Source organism: Pan troglodytes, chromosome 1, assembly GCF_028858775.2.
Source record: "Pan troglodytes isolate AG18354 chromosome 1, NHGRI_mPanTro3-v2.0_pri, whole genome shotgun sequence".
Classification (NCBI taxonomy): domain Eukaryota; kingdom Metazoa; phylum Chordata; class Mammalia; order Primates; family Hominidae; genus Pan; species Pan troglodytes.
The window spans coordinates 38990616-39009124 of NC_072398.2; the positions used below are offsets into that span (position 1 = coordinate 38990616).

At 40.7% G+C, this 18509-nt stretch overlaps 1 protein-coding gene across 13 annotated transcripts in view; it reads right to left on the reverse strand.

The window, feature by feature from the left end:
- Positions 1–18509, reverse strand: part of SYT14 (synaptotagmin 14) — a 233815-nt gene that overhangs the window by 43379 nt on the left and 171927 nt on the right. The window contains exon 7 of one of the 13 annotated variants that reach the window (XM_063790429.1): positions 1–18509. This exon is cut by the window's left edge and continues 16727 nt beyond it; it is cut by the window's right edge and continues 10421 nt beyond it. The exons of the other annotated variants lie outside the window; for them this stretch is intronic. The gene's annotated coding sequence lies outside the window, so the exon portion shown is untranslated. 13 annotated transcript variants of the gene reach the window in all.

Sequence of the window (18509 nt, forward strand, 5' to 3'; positions counted from 1 at the left end):
GTAGCTGGGACTACAGGCGCCCGCCCCCATGCCCAGCTAATTTTTGGTATTTTTAGTAGAGACGAGGTTTCACCATGTTGGCCAGGCTGGTCACGAACTACTGACCTCAGGTGATCCACCCACCTCGACCTCCCAAAGTGCTGGGATTACAGGAGTGAGCCACTGTGCCCTGCCCTGATCATCCAATTTTAAAAATAAAATATTATATACTTGGAAAGAGAGGAGAAACTTAAAGGAGAAATTATTCATTTTAGGTACATTCATCCAGAAGGATAGTTTCATATTAAAGCATGAATTTGAAGACCGCTACCAAAATTCCTGGTTGTAAGCCACAGTGAACACTGTTGCTTGCCTGCTCAACAGCCACTGCCAACCTCTTCATTTCTTGTTGGAAGGGCTCTCCTCCTACTTTGGAGACTAAAAATGCCAGCACTTGCATTTCTAGTCTTTCTGGCAGATGCCATGGGTATATGACCAAATCCTAGCCAATGGAATCTAAGAGGAAGTTTGCTGAGGGCATCTGCTGTAGCCACCACCAACACAGCCATACTTACACTGTCACCTCCCCCGCCAAAGTCCTCAATAGAGGGTCTCCTTAGCAACTCCCTGAGGATCTCCACTTATAGATTGCTCAAGCCACTGCCCTGGGAGTGAGGGTGAGAATGGGAAATATGTCTACCTCATTATCCAATGAAAATAAAGTCTAAGTGGTACTTACGTTCTCCTAGAATCTTTAGTGCTTTTATAATACTCAGCTTTAGTTCAAACTTCTACATGCTGACTTGCAAATGAACTTTTAACTTATAAATGAGTATGGGACCACAACACATTCATTAGGTAGGGACTACCTGTGAAAGCACATTTTACCATTTTTCCTATTTTAAATATCCAAGCCCCTGCCCACTCAACAGCCATAGAACCCCATCCACTAAGGAACATAACATTATCAAAAGCCTCTACTTCTTTCTCTATATGTCACTCACACAATTTAGTAAACTGTTAAATTGATCAGAGCTATGAAATTTTAAGTGAGTTAACATATTTCATGATACATCCTAGGGTACAGAACCATAAAAGATTCAGAGGAAAATGGTGAGAAACATCCAAAAGGACCAAAATTTAAAAAGAAATGGCAAGGATCCACAAAGAGAGAATTCAGCACTTTTTCATAAAATTATTTTGGTCATAATATATTTTCAGCAGCATACCAGTACCGATGATGAAAAGAGTACTTTTAGTTCTCATTTCTGGATCTACTTTACATTGTATTTTTGTCCTAAAAATCACAATCTTGACATTTTAGGGATTCTGAAAGATTTTCACATCTAATAAAAAACAAATTACATGGGAATAAAAACATGTTCATACTTTAAACTTGGTTCTATCAACAATCCCAGACAAATTTAACCCCCTTTCAGGTCAAATTTAGTGTTACAAAGATATAATGATAAAGTATAGAATAGCTGAAAGAACAGACTGTGGAGACAGATGAATTTAAATCCTCACTCTGCCTCTTCTTAAGCATGTGACTTTGGGCAATTCAGTTAACCTTTCTATGCCTTTTTTTTTTTTTTTGGCCATAAATTAAGGATAATAGTACCTATCTCAGGGGTAAACGTGTTAATATATATCATGCTTAAAATTGCACCCAGTACACGGAAGCACTTTTCAAGCTGAAGAAAGTAAGTGGATGTTGCCTTTCTGTTTTTTTTTTTCTTGAGACGGAGTCTCACTCTGTCGCCAGGCTGGAGTGCAGTGGGGTGATCTCAGCTCACAGTAGCCTCTGACTCCTTGGTTCAAGCAATTCTCCTGCCTCAGGCTCCCGCATAGCTGGAATTACAGGTGCGCACCACCACACACAGTGAATTTTTGTATTTTTAGTAGAGATGGGGTTTCACCATGTTGGCCAGGATGATCTCGATCTCCTGACCTCCTGAGCTGCCCTCCTCGGCCTCCCAAAGTGCTGGGATTACAGGCATGGGCCACCGTGCCTGGCCGGACGTTGCCTTTCTTTACCTCTTTCCACTAATGTAATTATTCTTAGACATTATATGTTAAGAAACCATTTTAACTAGAATCAAACCCTGGTTATGACTGGCAGTGTTTTAGTATAGCATGGACTGCCTAGATATAATTTTAAAATCTGAAAACCTCTTATTCTATCATTAATACTAAACTTCTGTGAACTACATCAGTCAGGAATCAGTGAAGGAAAAAGAAATCACTTTGGGTATTTTAAGAAAGAGATTTAATTCAGAAAATTAGGTGCTTACAAAATTGTTAGAAGAGCTGGAGTAGCAAGGTTTAGGCTAGTTCTGCAGAAATGACTCCTAGAACACTGAAAAGCTGATCCCCCAAAGGAGCTACTAAGTAGTGGGAAGGCAGGAAGATATGACTTAAAAAACATACTATCTTAGTTTGATCAAGAGATCAGAAAGTCTTCACAGCCATTGCAATTACCTCTTAGTGTACATGAAGCGGTAAACTAGCTACTATACACCATGGAATACCATGAAGCCCTAAAAAAGAATGAAATCATATCCTTTGCAGCAACACCAATGCAGCTGGAGGCCATTACCCTAAGTGAATTAGCGCAGAAACAGAAAATCAAATCCATATGTTCTCACTTGTAAGTGGGAACTAAATAATGGGTACACATAAAGATGGAAACAACAGACTCTGGGAATTTCAAAAGTGGGGAGGGTCGGATGGGGTTAAGGATTGAGAAACTACTCATTGGGTACTATGCTCACTATTTGGGTGATGGGTTCAATAGAAGCTCAAACTCCAGCATTATGCAGTATATCCTTGTAACAAACATGGACACCTACCCCCTGAATCTAAAAAAAAAAGAAAAAGAATGTTACTGGAGGAGGAAAAACATCTTTCGTTGAACTTGCCTGCCTGAAGCAGTAAGAAAATGGCCTCTGCCTTCACTTTAACTTTGCAAATCATGCACAGATGTGTTTAATTGTTGGAACCTGATTAGCATCCAGAATGCTACAGAATCTCAAACATATTTCTCTTGAAGTACAGGAAAAAAAAAAAAAACCACACCAAAAAAACTAGAAAGGGCTGGGAATATTTGTAGTTTGCCAAGCAATCAAATGTAACACAGTGACTTTGAGATAGTCAGTTATAAAATTACAGTTTTGTCATCGGTAAAATGGGGATTAAATAATGACACCTACCCATAATAGCGTTGTGTTTAGAATTTAAGGAGATTATACATCGAAACACTTAATATAGTGAAAATCATGTTTCTTTACCATTTTGAAGCCTTAGCTTAACTGTCTTGTTGCATCTAGCTTTGCAGTTGAAAAGTTTGATGCCCTTCTGATCTTTCTAATTTTTATGTCATCAGGGGGTCTTTCCGGATTTTCTTTTACCCCTGGTGTTCTAAAATTTCACAATGATGTGTCTAGGTCTGGATTTTTTCATTTCTTGTTCAGATCCTTTATTTGGAGACAAGCTCTTCAGCTTTGGCACATTGCCTTGTATTTTTAATACAACTTCCTCCCCTCTGTTTTCTTTCTTTATGAATCACCTGTTAGTCATATGTTAAATCCTCCTGGATTGTCTAAGTCTCCAATCCTTTTTTAAATCTTTCCATCTGTTTCTTTTCCACTCTATTTTCCTTTTATATTTCCTGGAGTTATTTATTTATTTTTTTTTCATTTCTGTCTTCTAATTAATGGGTTAGCAAACTTTTTCTGTAAAAGGCCAGATAGTAAATTTTTTGGTTTTATGAGCATATGATCTCTGTCATAACTACTCACTCTGCTGTTGTAGCATGAAAGCAGCCATAGACAATATGAAAACAAATAGGCAGTGCTGGGTTCCAGTATACCTTTCTTTACAAAAACAGGTGGAAGGCCATAGTTTGCCAATCCTCGTACTGACCCTTCTACTATTTGCTTTGTTTTGGTGATCATACTTGTAATTTACAAGAGCCCCTTTTTTCTATGACTGTTCCTTTTTCTGAGCATTTTTTCTCTTTTAAAAAAATTTGTCTTCTCACATCTTTCTGAAAACACTAATTAAAATTAGTTTTTAGTTTTCTTGTCATCTTTCCATTATGGACCCTTTCTGTTGCATAATTTTATTTTCTGTTTATCCTGGATTTTCTCTTTCCTGGTGGAGGCTTTCCCTTAGTGTCTCCTCAGCCATGATTGCCTGTTTATATTTAAGAATACATTCCCCAAAAAACTCTAAACGTTTAAATGCAACTTGTTCACTGACAGGCATAAACATGATTAGATGGAGATAAGGCAATTTCCCTGGGGACTCTTAAATGTCAGTATGGGGCAATCTTTGCTTGGAATCTTGAGATTTTCCAGACAAGAAACTTATGATATTTACTGCCCAAGGGCTAGACACAAGCCTGACACTATTCTTCATGTTGGATGGAAATACAACTATACATCTCACAGGCTTTTAGTGATTATCTTGTTTTTAATCCCCAGATTCATGCTACCCCATGCTGTACCTGGTAGTATTCACGGCTGTGTGATCAGATTAGTTCTCTCCTTCTGTGTGCACTTTATGCTCAGTTATCTCCATTCTTTCTAAAGAGTCAGTTACCAGCCTCCACCCACAATGTCTTCAGAAGGTGGTATGTCTCATCTGCTGATGCCCTCTTTCCAGCTATTTGGACTTTATGGGTATAAATGTGAATGTATATATATATGTATTTATTGTTGTAAACTATGACACTACCATTTCAGTGGAGATTACAGGAAGAATAAATAATTATATGTGCCTAATCCACTATCTTTAACTGTAAAAATAAACTCTTTCTTGCATTTTCTTTTGGCAGTGCCAGTCCAGGCCAACTTGTTTAACACATACTATGACTTGTCAGATATTTAAGTATTTCACATTCAATAATATTTTTATAAATTAAACACTTGGATTCAGGAACTGTGATAACTGGACACAGTTGAGTATTTAGGAAAGGCTTTGTTATGCAAATCTATTATTTAAGTAAGATGTAAAAGAGAATGTCCCAAGAGAGCAAATTCATGTACTATAAAAGCACAAATTTATTTACAAACTACTGACTGATATGCAAATCATAAGGTGAATATACAGATTATATTAATCTTACAATTCATGGTATGGAATATTGTTTACAGTTATTCACTGACCCTCACTGTTGATCCCAGGCTTGGCCATAAGACTTGCTTTTGGATCAGAAGTAAGCAAACTACAGGAGGCAAACTGAATGTGGCATGTGGTCTGTTTTTTTGTACAGCCAGCATGCTAAGAAAGGTTTTACATTTTTAAAAAGAATTGTAAAAAAAAAAAATGCGACAGAGACCATATGTGGAACCTAAAAAAAAAAAAAATGAACTCTCTGGCACTTTACAGAAAAAGTTTGCCAACCCCTGCTTTAGACAATGAAATGTAAATGGAAGTGGCATGTGTCAATTTTGGGCAAAAGCTTTAAAAGACAAGGATTAGTTTTCTATGCTCTCTGCCATGACAACCAAGAAAGTTTCAGAAAGAACCTGCCCAATCAGTCTGGATCTTACAGTGAAGAAAACATGGAATAGAGCCATAATTGACCCACAATAAACATGTGGCATAAGTAAGAAATAAACCTTTGTTGTGGGCATTTAAAAGTTTCAGGATTTGTTACTTCAGAATAGCCTGGTTTAAGCTGCTTGATATGTATCAATGTAATATGAGTTACTACGCATGCCTGAAAATAATAAAAGTGCATTTATTTAAAGAATATTTATAATTCAGTCATCTTAATAATTACTCAGAATATATTTCTTTCTTCTTTTTTTTTTTTTTGAAATGGGATCTCGCTCTGTTGCCCAGGCTACAGTGCAGTGGTGTGATCTTGGCTCACTGCAAGCTCTGCCTCCTGGGTTCACGCCATTCTCCTGCCTCAGCCTCCCAAGTAGCTGGGACTACAGGCGCCCGCCACCACGCCTGGCTAATTTTTTGTATTTTTAGTAGAGACAGAGTTTCACCATGTTAGCCAGGATGGTCTCAATCTCCTGACCTTGTGATCTGCCCACCTTGGCCTCCCAAAGTGCTGGGATTACAGGTGTGAGCCACCGCGCCTGGCCCTACTCAGAATATATTTCCAAAAAGTTGTATCTCAAAAACATTTGAGGCTTGAATTATATTTAGTTCCTGAAAACAGTTATTACTAGCTACTTCTGTTGTAATAACGGTACTTTTACCTTCTTCTTTTCCAGCTTGGTATGTCCCTTCTGATTTTGAAACTTGAAAAAATACAATGCAATGATTTTTTACTTGCGGACTAGTATCTAATTAAGATTACCACAAAATTAGAACATTAAATTTATTCATACATGGATAAGATCAAATAAAAATAGCATTTAGCAAGTTCCCATTCTTTGTCAGCTGCTGTTCTACGGACTCTACATGGACTAACTCCTTTAATCCTCACAAAAAATCTATAAGGTAGCTATTATCATTACTATCTCTTTTTACAAATGAAGAAAATGAGGCACAGAGAGGCTGAATATTCACCCAAGGACACACAGTTGGGATGAAGTGGGATCCATGATGTGAATCCAGAGACTGCAGATGCTCCCAACTTTATACCAACCCTCAAATGCAAACATAAACTTGGTCTTGAATATCTAACAACTTTGGCACTAAAATGGCAGATTTCTCCTATCTAGTAATTCTTTAATATTTTGTGACAAATCACAAATGAGCTGGTATAAAAATTTTTCTTAACTTTAACACAGCTTAAAGGACAGTGCTAATTTTCATTTCAGGGAGAAATATACCACCGAAAGTAAATTGACTAACAAAAAAGGTACTTCTAATATGCTGCTATCCATAAAGTAAAATATATCTTATTCTCTTTAGATATGTTATAACTTTTATCATACAAATTATAGTCACATGTCAATGACACAGAAACGGTCTGAGAAATGCACTGTTTGGCAATTTTGTCATTGTGGGAACATCACAGAGTGTACTTACACAAACCTAGATGGTATTGCCTATTGCTCCTAGGCTACCAACCTGTACAGCAGGTTACCGTACTGAACACTGTAGGCAACTGTAACACAATGGTAAGTATTTGTGTATCTAAGCATATTTGAACATATAAAAGGTATAGTAGCTTCTCGGGAGGCTGATGAGCCCAGGAGGTCAAGGTTGCAGTGAATCTTGATTGTGCCACTGCACTCCAGCCTAACAGAGTGACCCTATCTCAAACAAAACAAAACACAGCAAAAACACCAAAAAAAATTTATGGTGATAAGACCGTGTAATAATCTGGGATCACCATCAATTATGTGATCTGTTGTTGACTGAAACATTATGTGTGGTGCATGACTGTATATAATTTGATTATAATATCAGGTAATTCCAAAATATAACAAAACTATGTGCACCAAACTCAAGTTTTCAGTTTCTATTAGTTCTGTTAGCTTTTCCTACTAGAAAAAAAAAAGTAATTTAGTACCATTCTAATCATTAGTTGCCCCAAAAGTGACTGACTATAAAAAGGACATGGTAAATAGCTAAGGTATAGCCTATAAAAACAATTCTAAGAGATATAGGAAAGAAAATAATGTATACCTTTTGTAAGATTAGAGAATATCATTACCAAAAATGGTAGAATTACTCAAATTAAATTAAGGACACCTGTTTTATCTCAGAGATGCAACTAATATTTGTTAGTTCAAAGGTTTTCACATACTTTACCTCATTTAATCTTCACAACCTTGTGAAGTACCCAGGTAAGCTGGCACTACTATTTCAATTCTAACATGTGTACTATGGAGAATTAGCCTTTTTACCAGAACATCTTTGCATAATCAACACCTAAAAATGTGTATTTTACTCTAACAGGAGCTCCGGGAATACAAACACGTGGTACTTGCAGGAGCATGTTCATTTTCAATTATGGAAATTTACATCTATTTGCTTAAAATAAACATCAGGAAATTTATATACTGGCTCATCATGAACAATAACTTTATGACCAGAATTATTCTTTTCCCTGCATAAAATTCAACGTAACTTTCAAATAGATTTCTTTCTGACTCATTATAAGCCTCTACTGAATCCACAGCACAAATGTGATTATGAGACTGGAAACCTGCTAATAAACAATTTCATTCAATTTAAAATGTTTAAAATTAAGTTCCTTTGTCCTAGGCTGCATTCAGTATTTCTTAAGTTCTACTCTATTCTAAGAACATAAATACACCAAGGATAAAAACTGCCTCTTTTCTAAATTAAATCTCAAGTTTTCTGGAGAGAAAAACATTTTTGCAATTAGTATTTCCCAGTTTTCTTTAAATTCTCACCATCTGCCTAAATGGACACTACTTTGGAAAAGTAGCATTAAATCCTGTCCACCTCGAAATAACTGTCTCAGCAGATATATCCATAACTCTTGGAAGAAATATCCTCACTACTGCTAAATTCAGAGGAAAGATTACAAGCAATGTAATTACTAGTAGTTTGCTGATAAAATATACTTATAAAATACATATTCATATCTATCATTAAAAATAGTATTAAACATTTTTCAAATGAAGCACCTACTATTATAAATCATCTGTCAAGATTTTGAGTACAAAAATATGAGAATTAAGGATTTTGGTTTTAAAACATATTTGCCCATTGTATACTTTCTTGTTATTTTAGATTAGCATGATGGGGAAAATGATTAAAGAAAAGAATAAAACATTGCTTCTGTTTGCTATTTCTTTCATTTGTAAAGGGTAGACCTCAAGAACAACCTCACTCAATGTTACTGTTCATTTAATTATCATCCATCCACCAAATGGTAAGATAATAAACAAGAAACACAGTGGATACAACTATTATTATAAAACAATCAGCAGAGGCGGACGGATCACCTGAGGTCAGGAGTTCGAGACCAGCCTGGCCAACATGATGAAACATCGTCTCTACTAAAAATACAAAAATATTAGCTGGGCATGGTGGCAGGTGCCTGTAATCCCAGCTACTTGGGAGGCTGAAGCAGGAGAATCACTTGAACTGGGAGGCGGAGGTTGCAGTGAGCCGAGACCACGCCATTGCACTCCAGCCTGGGTAATGAAAGCAAGACTCCATCTCAAAAAACAAAAACAAAACAAAAAACAATCAACACAAAAGGGAACTTACTCGGGAACACTGTAATGTAATAAAAATGCTTCCTTAAATATATATAATTTCATAGATGTTAATAATAATGAAGAAGGCATGTTTTCAGGATGTCCATAATCTAGATACTCCCCAAAGAAATAATTTTTGAAATAACAGTTAATATTTAGAATTTGAATGTTGTCTCCCTATGATGTTTTTATAAGAAACACTATTTTATCCCCTCTTTCTCAATTTAATAAATTTTAGAGCATACTTAACTACAGAATATGCTGCTTGCTTGGACCCATTTATGTGTTATAATCTACCATAAAATGGTCAAGTAGTATTCTCTTTCCATAAAACATTTGTTAATCTCTCTCATTAGCATTACAAACAACTGAAGTTGGTATCATGAAGAAATAAATTGCTTAAAATAAAATAGAGCAGCAAAGGAAAACAATACCTGTGCGTTAAGCTTCTTCTTTCATTTTTGAAAAACATAATACACACTTGTTGGTTGCTGACAGTGAAGGGATTAGCATTTGGATGGCTCAACAAAATGAATCCCAATTTAGGTGCTCGATGTTCTTTATTCTCTATATTAAATACTTTAAAAAGCAGTTTTACATATTGAAATTTCAGTTTTTCTCACTCAGTCTTCCTGCATGTTCAAAATTTCTTGAGACTTGACCTTTAAACCCGACTTTTTTCCTACAAAACTAAAAATCTGACTTAAACAAAAGGCTTTCTTTTATGACCTGTTTGTTTCTTCTTTTCACTAAAAGATTTATCTGATAACAATTCTTTGTGTGAGACTGCAGTTATTCCTCTCAACTAATAATATATGTTCATTTACTTTCTCTGTGAATAATTGTCTGTAAATAGGTCTATAATCATTGAGTTTTTATACTAAAGTGAGCCATGACTCATTACTGTTGTTGTCTAGGGAACTAGAACACATGTAGCTTTCTCCTTCATGTAGTAATTTTTAACTGTGATTATTAGTTTATCATGAAGTATTTATTACAAATTGTTTTACAAAGAAGAAGAGTAATCTACATTCAGAAAATGTAGATTTTTGCTGACAATGGTAGTTGTGAATTATAGTGAATATGAAAACGGATGAAGCTAAGTTTTGAAAGGTATTTCCTTATAATATAAAGAATGATTCTTATAGGGACACACATCTGAATTATAGAGTATCAGCAATAATTTACCTCTTAAAAATAAAAATAACAGTATAAACATCAAACTGAAGTGATTTAATCCATTAACATAAAAGATAGGCTATTTCTGACACATAGGAATTTTAGAAATTAAAGGTTGAAATTACAACTATCTACAAGTTCATCATTGCAGTAAGTCATAAAGAGGGTAGTTCACTCTTAAGAGTCTGTGGCATTATACTCTTGACTGAGAAGTGGCATACACACATATGTCCCTAATTAATCAATTATTATTTAAAAATAAAACAACTCCTGATGTGTTCCTATTTAAATACCCTGAGATGCATGCTTATTGCATTCCAGGTTATAAAAGATTCTTAGTAGGGGCAGGATACTGACACCTCTCAAGAAATAATATTATATTATATGAAACTGAATAAGAATTTAGGAATGATCAGATTTACTTGGACATGTTGATGAATAAATTTAATAAGTGTTCATTGAACACCTATGTTTTAGATACTATGAAAAATACCATATAAATAAAACAGTCTCTCTTCTCCAAGTGTTTAAAATCTAGATTAAGATATAAAACAATGAGTTCAGGATGGGCATGGTGGCTCATGCCTGTAATCCCAACACTTTGGGAGGCCAAGGGGGGGCAGATCACTTGAAGTCAGGAGTTTGAGACCAGCCTGGCCAACATGGTGAAACCCCACCTCTACCAAAAATACAAAAATTAGCCGGACATGGTGGCGCATGCCTATGGTCCTGGCTACTTGGGAGGCTGAGGCAGGAAAATCACTTGAAACCAGGAACCTGGGAAGTGGAGGTTGCAGTGAGCTGAGATTGTGCCACTGCACTCCAGCCTGGCAACAGAGTGAGACTCTATCTCAAAACAAAACAAAACAAAAACAAAACAAGTTCAATAAGATTAGCTGCAAAAATGAAACTAGAGGCAATAAACTCAGATAATATACATACCCTATGAACTTATTCACCCATCCATTCATTCAACATTTATACAGCAATAATTAGTGTCAGGCCTCTGGGCCCAAGCCTGCACATATATATCCAGATGGCCTGAAGTAACTGAAGAATGACAAAAGAAGTGAAAATGGCTGGTTCCTGCCTTAACTGATGACATTACCTTGTGAAATTCCTTCTCCTGGCTCAGAAGCTCCCCCACTGAGCACCTTGTGACCCCCGCCCCTGCTCACCAGAGAACAACCCCTATTGACTATAATTTTCCACTACCCACCCAAATCCTATAAAACGGCCCCACCCCTACCTCTCTTCGCTGACTCTCTTTTCGGACTCAGCCTGCCTGCACCCAGATGATTAAAAAGCTTTATTGCTCACACAAAGCCTGGTGGTCTCTTCACACAGATGCACATGAAATTTGGTGCTGTGACTCGGACTGGGAGACCTCCCTTGGGAGATCAATCCCTTGTCCTCCTGCTCTTTGCTCCATGAGAAAGATCCACCTACGACCTCGGGTCCTCAGACCGACCAGCCCAAGGAACATCTCACCAATTTTAAATCGGGTAAGTGGCCTCTTTTTACTCTCTTCTCCAACCTCTCTCACTATCCCTCAACCTCTTTCTCCTTTCAACCTTGCCGCCATCCTTCAATCTCTCCCTTCTCTTAATTTCAGTTCCTTTCCTTTTCTGGTAGAGACAGAGAAGACGCATTTTATCCATGAACCCAAAACGCCGGTGCTGGTAACGGACTCTGGAAGACAGTCTTCCCTTGGTGTTTAATCACTGCGGGGACACCTGCTTGATTATTCACCCATGTTTCAGAGGTGTCTGATCACTGCAGGGATGCCTGCCTTGATCCTTCACCCTTAGTGGCAAGCACCACTTTCCTGGGGGGCAAGCACCCCCCAACCCTTCTCTCTGTGTCTCTACCCTCTCTTTTCTCTGGGCTTGCATCCTTCACTATAGGCAACCTTCCATCCTCCATTCCTCCTCCTTCTCCCTTAGCCTGTGTTCTCAAGAACTTAAAACCTCTTCAACTCACACCTGACCTAAAACCTAAATGCCTTATTTTGTTCTGCAATGCTGCTTAACCCCAATACAAACTCGACAATGGTTCCAAATAGCCAGAAAATGGCACTTTCGATTTTTCCATCCTACAAGATCTAGATAATTCTTGTCGTAAAATGGGCAAATGGTCTGAGATGCCTGATGTCCAGGCATTCTTTTACACAACAGTCCCTCCCTAGTCTCTGTTCCCAATGCAACTCGTCCCAAATATTCCTTCTTTCCCTCCTGCCTGTCCCCTCAGTCCCAACCCTAAGCGTTGCCAAGTCTTTCCAATCTTCCTTTTCTATGGACCCATCTGACCTCTCCCCTCCGCCCCAGGCTGCTCCTTGCTAGGCTGAGCCAGGTCCCAATTCTTCCTCATTCTCCGCTCCCCCACCCTATAATCCTTTTATCACCTCCCCTCCTCACACCTGGTCCAGTTTACAGTTTCGTTCCATGACTAGCCCTCCCTGACCTGCCCAACAATTTCATCTTAAAGAGGTGGCTGGAGCTAAAGGCACAGTCAAGGTTAATGCTCCTTTTTCTTTATCCGACCTCTCCCATATCAGTTAGCGTTTAGGCTCCTTTTTATCAAATATAAAAACCCAGCCCAGTTCATGGCCCATTTGGCAACAACCCTTAGATGCTTTACAGCCCCAGACCCTGAAGGGTCAGAAGGCCATCTTATTCTCAATATGCATTTTATTACCCAATCCGCTCCCAACATTAAATAAAGCTCCAAAAATTAAATTCCGGCCCTCAAACCCCACAACAGGACTTGATTAACCTCGCCTTCAAGGTGTACAATAATAGAGAAGAGTTGCAATTACCTGCCTCTGCTGTGAGAGGAACCCCAGCCACATCTCCAGCACACAAGAACTTCAAAACACCTAAGCCACAGTGGTCAGGCGTTCCTTCAGGACCTCCTCCCCCAGGATCTTGCTTTAAGTGCTGGAAATCTGGCCACTGGGCCAAGGAATGCCTGCAGCCCGGGATTCCTCCTAAACCATGTCCCATCTGTGAGGGACCCCACTGGAAATCGGACTGTCCAGCTTGCCTGGCAGCCACACCCAGAGCCCCTGGAACCCTAGCCCAAGGCTCTCTGACTGACTCCTTCCCAGATCTTCTCGGCTTAGCGGCTGAAGACTGGCACTGCCCAATTGCCTCAGAAGCCTCCTGGACCATCACAGACTCTTTCAGTAACTCTTACAGTGGAAGGTAAGTCCGTCCCCTTCTTAATCAATACGAGGCTACCAACTCCACATTACTTTTCTTTTTTTTTTTTTTTTCTTTTCTAGCTTTTTTTTTTTTTTTTTTTTTTCTTCTGATCATTCTTGGGTGTTTCTCGCAGAGGGGGATTTGGCAGGGTCATAGGACAATAGTGGAGGGAAGGTCAGCAGATAAACAAGTGAACAAAGGTCTCTGGTTTTCCTAGGCAGAGGACCCTGCGGCCTTCCGGCCTTCCGCAGTGTTTGTGTCCCTGGGTACTTGAGATTAGGGAGTGGTGATGACTCTTAACGACCATGCCGCCCTCAAGCATCTGTTTAACAAAGCACATCTTGCACCGCCTTTAATCCATTTAACCCTGAGTGGACACAGCACATGTTTCAGAGAGCACAGGGTTGGGGGCAAGGTCATAGATCAACAGCATCCCAAGGCAGAAGAATCTTTCTTAGTACAGAGCAAAATGGAGTCTCCTATGGCTACTTCTTTCTACACAGACACAGCCAACAATCTGATTTCTCTATCTTTTCCCCACATTTCCCCCTTTTCTATTCCACAAAACCGCCATCGTCATCATGGCCCGTTCTCAATGAGCTGTTGGGTACACCTCCCAGACGGGGTGGTGGTCGGGCAGAGGGGCTCCTCACTTCTCAGACAGGGCGGCTGCCGGGCGGAGGGGCTCCTCACTTCTCAGATGGGGTGGCTGCCGGGCAGAGGGGCTCCTCACTTCTCAGATGGGGTGGCCGGACAGAGACGCTCCTCACCTCCCAGACGGGGTCGTGGCCGGGCAGATGAGCTCCTCACATCCCAGACGGGGTGGCGGGGCAGAGGCGCTCCCCACATCTCAGATGATGGGCGGCCGGGCAGAGACGTTCCTCACTTCCTAGACGGGATGGCAGCCAGGAAGAGGCGCTCCTCACTTCCCAGACTGGGCAGCCGGGCAGAGGGGCTCCTCACATCCCAGACAATGGGCGGCCAGGCAGAGACGCTCCTCACTTCCCAGACGGGGTGGCAGCCGGGCAGAGGCTGCAATCTCGGCACTTTGGGAGGCCAAGGCAGGCGGCTGGGAGGTGGAGGTTGTAGCTAGCCGAGATCACGCCACTGCACTCCAGCCTGGGCAACATTGAGCACTGAGTGAACAAGACTCCATCTGCAATCCCGGCACCTCGGGAGGCTGAGGCTGGCAGATCACTCGCAGTTAGGAGCTGGAAACCAGCCCGGCAAACACAGCGAAACCCCATCTCCACCAAAAAAATACGAAAACCAGTCAGGCGTGGCGGCACGCGCCTGCAATCGCAGGCACTCGGCAGGCTGAGGCGGGAGAATCAGGCAGGGAGGTTGCAGTGAGCCGAGATGGCAGCAGTACAGTCCAGCTTCGGCTCAGCATCAGAGGGAGACGGTGGAAAGAGAGGGAGACCGTGGGGAGAGGGAGAGGGAGAGGGAGAGCTACTTTCTTTTCAAGGGCCTATTTTCTTTGCCTCCATAACTGTTGTGGGTATTGATGGCCAGGCTTCTAAACCTCTTAAAACTCCCCAACTCTGGTGCCAACTTGGACAACATTCTTTTATGCGCTCCTTTTTAGTTATCCCCACCTGCCCAGCTCCCTTATTAGGTGGAGACATTTTAACTAAATTATCTGCTTCCCTGACTATTCCTAGGCTACAGCCACACCTCATTGCCACACTTTTCCCCAGTTCAAAGCCTCCTTCACATCCTCCCCTTGTATCTCCCCACCTTAATCCACAAGTATGGGACACCTCTACTCCCTCCTTAGCAACCGATCATGCACCCCTTACCATCTCATTAAAACCTAATCACCCTTACCCCGCTCAACACCAATATCCCATCCCACAGTATGCTTTAAAAGGATTAAAGCCTGTTATCACTTGCCTGTTACAGCATGGCCTTTTAAAGCCTATAAACTCCCTTACAATTCACCCATTTTACCTGTCCAAAAACCAGACAAGTCTTACAAGTTAGTTCAGGATCTGTGCCTTATCAACTAAATTGTTTTGCCTATCCACCTCATGGTGCCAAACCCATATACTCTCCTATCCTCAGTACCTCCCTCCACAACCCCTCCACAACCCATTATTCTGCTCTAGATAAACCTAGCTGACCCCACAGATCCTAAATCCTTTCCCTACTCCCCTTTCCATTCCTTAAAAAACAGCTCCCACACTAGCTCTCCCTAACTCATCACTCCCTTTTCATTACACACAGCCGAAGTGCAGGGCTGTGCGGTCAGAGTTCTTACACAAGAGCTGGGACCACGCCCTGTAGCCTTTTTGTCCAAACAACTTGACCTTACTGTTTTAGCTTAGCTCTCATGTCTGCGTGTGGCGGCTGCTGCTGCTTTAATACTTTTAGAGGCCCTCAAAATAAAAAACTATGCTCAACTCACTCTCTACAGTTCTCAAAACTTGCAAAATCTATTTTCTTCCTCACACCTGACGCATATACTTTCTGCCCCCTTCCACCACCTCTCAGCAAGCCAAACTCATTGCCTTGACTTGAGCCCTCACTCTTGCAAAAGACTACATGTCAATATTTATACTGACTCTAAATATGCCTTCCATATCCTGCACCACCATGCTGTTATATAGGCAAAAAGAAGTTTCCTCACTACGGAAGGGTCCTCCATCATTAATGCCTCTTTAATAAAAACTCTTCTCAAGGATGCTTTACTTCCAAAGGAAGCTGGAGTCATTCACTGCAAGGGCCATCAAAAGGTATCAGATCCCATCGCTCAGGGCAACACTTCTGCTGACAAGGTAGCTAAAGCAGCAGCTAGCTTCCAACTTCTGTCCCTCACTGTCAGTTTTTCTCCTTCTCATTGGTCACTCCCAAATACTCCCCCACTAAAACTTCCACTTATCAATCTCTTCCGACACAAGGCAAATGGTTTTTGGACCAAGGAAAGTATCTCCTTCCAGCCTCATAGGCCCATTCTATTCTGTCATCATTTCATAACCTCTTCCATGTAGGTTACAAGCCGCTAGCCTGCCTCTTAGAACCTCTCATTTCCTTTCCATCATGGAAATCTGTCCTCAAGAAAATGACTTCTCAGTGTTCCATCTGCTATTCTACTACTCCTCAGGGATTGTTCAGGCCCCCTCCCTTCCCTACACATCAAGCTCGGGGATTTGCCTCTGCCCAGGACTGGCAAATTGACTTAACTCACATGCCCTGAGTCAGGAAACTAAAATACCTCTTGGTCTGGGTAGACACTTTCACTGGATGGGTAGAGGCCTTTCCCACAGGGTCTGAGAAGGCCACCGCAGTCATTTCTTCCCTTCTGTGAGACATAATTCCTTGGTTTGGCCTTCCCACCTCTGTACAGTCTGATAACGGATCGGCCTTTACTAGTCAAATCTCCCAAGCAGTTTCTCAGGCTCTTGGTATTCAGTGAAACCTTCATACCCCTTACCACCCTCAACCTTCAGGAAAGGTAAAATGGACTAATGGTCTTTTAAAAACACACCTCACCTCACAGCCTCCAACTTAAAAAGGAGGACTCTATTAAGGATAGAACCCAAAAACTTGCCAACCAAGCAAGTAATTCCGCTGAACCCCCTTAGGCACTCTCTAATTGGATGTCCTGGGTCCTCCCAATTCTTAGTCCTTTAATACCTGTTTTTCTCCTATTATTCGGACCTCGTGTCTTCTGTTTACTTTTTCAATTCATACAAAACCACATCCAGGCCATCACCAATCATTCTATACGACAAATGTTTCTTCTAACAACCCTACAGTATTACCCCTTACCACAAAATCTTCCTTCAGCTTAATCTCTCCCACTCTAGGTTCCCATGCCGAACCTAATCCTGCTCGAAGCAGCCCTGAGAAACATTGCCCATTATCTCTCCATACCACCCCCAAAAATGTTCGCCACCCCAACACTTCAACAGTATTTTGTTTTATTTTTCTTATTAAGAAAACAGAATGTCAGGCCTCTGGGCCCAAGCCTGCATGTATACATCCAGATGGCCTGAAGTAACTGAATGACAAAAGAAGTTAAAATGGCCAGTTCCTGCCTTAACTGATGACATTACCTTGTGAAATTCCTTCTCCTGGCTCAGAAACTCCCCCACTGAGCGCCTTGTAACCCCCGCCCCTGCCCACCAGAGAACAACCCCCTTTGACTGTAATTTTTCCACTACCCACCCAAATCCTATAAAATGGCCCCACCCCTATCTCCCTTCGCTGACTCTCTTTCTGGACTCAGCCCGCCTGCACCCAGATGATTAAAAAGCTTTATTGCTCACACAAAGCCTGGTTGGTGGTCTCTTCACACAGACGTGTGTGAAAATTAGTACCGGATTTTGGTTTTACATAGATAAGTTAAATGGTTTATGTTAATGTGGTGGCTCACACCTGTAATCCCAGCACTCTGGGAGGCCGAGGCAGGCAGATCACCTGAAGTCGGGAGTTCAAGACCAGCCTGACCAACATGGAGAAACCCCATCTCTACTAAAAATACAAAGTTAGCTGGGTGTGGTGGCACATGCCTGTAATCCCAGCTACTCGGGAGGCTGAGGCAGGAGAATCGCTTGAACCCAGGAGGCAGAGGTTGTGGTAAGCCAAGATCGTGCCATTGCACTCCAGTCTGGGCAACAAGAATGAAACTCTGTCTCAAAAATAAGAATAATAATAACAATCTAATATATTTCTATAAAGATATGATTTAAATTAGACTTGTGAAATCTGAGATTTAAATAGAATCAAATTATGACTGAGATTGACATTTTAGTATAATCCTTTACTATGTCTCCTTGGTACCCCTGATCTACGATAAACTCTTCTAGAACTTTAGTCTTTGCTTTGGACTCCCAACACCTTGTTTAATTGAAACAGAATTCTTCCTGGAGGATATTCATTCCCTCTTGACTTTTCATTCTGGTTATTCCCTCATATCCCAAGTGACTCAAGATCAGGAAGCAAAGTTCTCTGCTGTTTCTCAAGCATTGCTCCTCTAAAAGTT